General features: G+C 40.7%; 1 long non-coding RNA gene across 1 annotated transcript; it reads right to left on the minus strand.

Moving 5' to 3' along the window:
* Positions 1–2,044: 2,044 nt before the first annotated feature.
* On the minus strand, positions 2,045–3,486 carry LOC122013710. The gene is made up of 3 exons (XR_006120597.1): positions 3,187–3,486; positions 3,062–3,077; positions 2,045–2,985 (listed from the first exon to the last, which is right to left on the minus strand). It is a non-coding gene; the product is annotated as an uncharacterized LOC122013710 (long non-coding RNA).
* Positions 3,487–4,143: the final 657 nt, after the last annotated feature.

Below are 4,143 nucleotides of genomic sequence, written 5' to 3' on the forward strand. Positions count from 1 at the left end.
TAGCATCAGATAGTTCTTTTGTTTCGATGATGCCTTCTTGATTGCATTAGACTTAAGAAATTTATTGAACATTTTTACTAGTAGAGTCGTTTTGTCTTCATCGATAGATGTCTCGGACTCTTGATCTTCCGTCCTTGTCTTTAGGGCAACGTTGAGGTTTGTCTTTTCTATGTCTTTTGAATCTGTAATTCGAGATTCGTGAAGTTCGAAGGTAGAAAGTATATTTTCTAGCATACTTACTTCAAAGTCCTTAGAGATGTAGTATGCATCTACTAAGGACGCTCATTCTGAAGTTCTTGGGAAGGTGTTGAGTGCATACGGATCGAATCTTGGTTTGTTACCGATTCTTCGAGATTGTTTAATTAAGTTATCAGCTCCTTGATTCGTGCTTGGAGTTGCGCTACCTTTTCTTCATTGTTCATCCGGAGATTTGTTAGCTGAGTTCGAAGGATGTCATGCCCCTAGAGGATTCCCTGCCAAACAAAAATCCGGCAGCATCTTCCCTGTATCAGTGACAATCCAAAGCATACATACATACAAAATATACATCAGCCACATGCGGCTGGAATATATACATAACCACGTAGTTAATAATCTCAGCTTACACGGCTGGACAAATATAACAACAACCACGCAGTTATATATATTTTTATCAGCCCACTCGGCTGTAATCAAAAACCAACACAGCGGAAAAACATAAAGACAAGCCTATACAAAACAAATCAAAACACTGCTAGTTGGCTAGGCTTTATACAAATACATCACCAAAATCATAAGATAGTCACATGGCTAAACACAAATACAATGCCAAAATAATAGAAGGATATACAAAAGAAAACAAAACGAGATGAAACCGTCTTCGGATGTGACGTAGGACCCAGCAGACAGGATACTCCAAGCGACACACCTACCATCTACAAGCTACTTGAAAACATAAAGATATACATGCGGTGGTGAGTATATATAGGTAACTCAGCGGGTAATATACAAGATAGTGCATGGTCTATAAATAAACATGGAGATCAACGGTATACAGTCTCAGAATAGAAATAAAGAACATGATCATACGATTATACTCAATGCATCTCAACATATCTGAAGTAATAACTCGACATAACCATAACTGACATACAAACTGCACAAACCACTACTGACATAATGATAAATACATACCCAATCTGGAATCGACACATGGTATAATGATCAGTAAACTGACCGGATCTGCAACAAACCCACTCATGACACCTGTGCAATATAAATACAACTTCATATACATGTAAAATAAATGACATGTATGCAGCATGACAACCATATGCAACAAGCATATCTCAAACAAGTGCAATAACGACAATCACATGCATCTAGTATCTACTAGGCATGTATGCAAATATATCTCCAAAGATGCACCGCGCATCATATGCAAAAATGTGTATGCATGCTCCATGGTCACCCCCGTCACCTCTCTAGACACCACGACCCCTGTATGGCCGAGAGGCTTGAGTCCGTGACAAACCGTACTAGCCTCCAGTACATGCACCGCTATAGGCGGCCGAAGCGGGCGGTCAGCTAAGTAGTTATCTAACTACATAGTTAAGGGCCCCTGACCACTCACATCTCTAGCCCTCTGACTACTGTACCCTCAAGACTCACTACTCCAGAGTGGTCAAGGCTGACAGAACACTGAGCGGCTGAGTAAGCGCGATAGGACTAGCTCCACTCCTAGCTACCACTCTCCATCAGTGGTCGAAAGGATAGCTATAAATGACTGACGACTCTCTCGACCACAAGGAAGACAATAGTCGTCAGCAATGCAATGAATGATGAACATGATATATATATAATCATGATACGAACACCGTCATCATCCATGCAAACTCTAAATCCGCCTAAGTACCCCCACAACATGAGTATAATCGTCATGATACCTCCACACATCCCACCCAAACACATGTACACAACTATACATGTATAATCAACCAAGAATCTCCAATAATCCCCCTAGACACATGTACACAGAACATAGATGCAATCAACATGTATCCTCTAGAAAAATACGTCAGACACGTGTATATACAACAAATATACAATCAACTCAACTCCTCCAATCATCACACCAGACCAATGTATACACGACATACAAATGGGCAATCATCTAAGAAACTCCTATAACACATATCAACCTATGTACAATCCACGTCATATGCACAATCAACATGGTAATACAAACAACTCGGCAATCCCTACAATATATACTCTATACGTGTGAACATAGCAGAGTAGATATCAAGAGCAGAGACTGTATATGATATAACTAGAAACCTCAAAGATCAAGCATAAGTATCAAGCAGGAAAGTAACAACGAACACGATATAAGGTAAAGCAGCCTAAACCATCACATACAAACCATGCACTAAGCTTAAAGAAAAACTACACAGAGACCAAGGAAGAAATACTTGTCTTAAATCTGTCCACCCTGATAAATCGATCCCACGTCGAGACGCTCATCCCGAACTCAAGTCCTACGATCACATAGTGTATTTAGCTAATTACATGGAAAATAAATAACTAAATAACTCCCCCACCAAATTAGAGTAACTCTAATCAAACATGGTTATGGATTTTTTTCCCCAAATTAACCTTAACCATACCACATCCTAAATAGATTAGGTTTATCATAAATTTCCCCCTAACACTCACCCAAGTATGTAGCTTCAACTGATGCTTCACAACCAGAGAAAACCACTACTGGTATTGCTAGTTTTAAGTAGGTAAAACTGCTACCCCTTTCAATCCAAATGTCCCAATTCAATATCAATACAACCACAACCAAGAATTCAACTCTAATTCTTAATTCATAGCATTTAACTAACAACTTACCTCCAATAACATCCACCTCTTCTCCCACTGAATCCCCAACAATAGAATGCGCTGATGAAACCCATGCTCGATTCAACAAAATCCAAAGCACATATGTCTTTCATTAATCTGAATCAGATAAAAGAAATAAAAGAAAATTCACCACACTACTTCCATGAATCCCTAAAGATCTAGGTGAGAATACCTTGAATGTTCACCCCCTGGAGGTGGCACTCGAACAGAACAGAGAGGAGGAAAGAGATCAGTTGGGCTTACATGATCTTGAGAGAAGAAAGGTAATGCATGGGAGAGGGAGAGGGAGAGCCAAACCTAGAGTGAGGAGAAAGCCACAAATCATTGGCCTCATGGCAGCTTCGTTGGCGACGAATTGGCCCCCGGTGAAGGGAGACAAAGACGATGTTGGACCCCTCTGTCCAAGATCTGGTGAGGAAGAAGCGTTGAACCTCCTAGATCTGAATTGCTGTCGCCCCGCTCGGATCTGACAACCAGCGGTGGATCGATCGCGAGAGAAGATCGATGTTAGGGCTCGGCCTTCTCCCCCCTTTACTCAAAGATCTGCCCACATGAGGCAGCAACACAGGAAGAAGACAACCGTCAGATGGAGAAAGAATGCTCACTTGTCGGCGATCAACATGGAGGAGAAGGATGCTCAAGAGGGATCAGCTTGGGATGAATCGGGGAAGAGAATGTCGCGCAAGAATGGGGCTTCAAAAGAAGGAATTGGAAACTTAGGGATTAAGGTTTTTAATCGAATACTTAGGTTAACTTAATTAAATCCTCAACTTAATTGGGTATTCAAACAGGCCTCCACCTAGCCCCACAGATTCATCCCCTCAAAACGAGTCATACAGACTCCGTTTAAATCCCGAAAAATTTCTAAATATTCTCGAAAAATCCAATAAGGTTATTTCTCCAATAACCTTATTATTTAATTATTATTTGGATGTCATATTTTACAGAGGATGTCTCGCCTTACTAACTTCGCTTCTGAAGTACCTTCATGGAGCTCTAGGAACTTCTCTTAGAGATCTTTGGCGGAGACGTAGCTGCCGATTCGGTTAACCTCATGGGGTGGAAGGACGCTGAGCAGATAGAACTCTGCTTTACCATTCGCCATGAAATCGGCTTGCTCTTTCTTCGTCCATTAATGTTCTTCTTTCTCGGCTCCTTGCTAATCCATAGGTGCTACAAAACTGTATTTCATTGTTAATAGAATATGAAAATCTATTTTAAAAAATACCTCCATTCAGTGTTTCCATATAGCGA

This window comes from Zingiber officinale, chromosome 1A (assembly GCF_018446385.1).
Source record: "Zingiber officinale cultivar Zhangliang chromosome 1A, Zo_v1.1, whole genome shotgun sequence".
In the NCBI taxonomy this organism is placed as follows: Eukaryota; Viridiplantae; Streptophyta; class Magnoliopsida; order Zingiberales; family Zingiberaceae; genus Zingiber; species Zingiber officinale.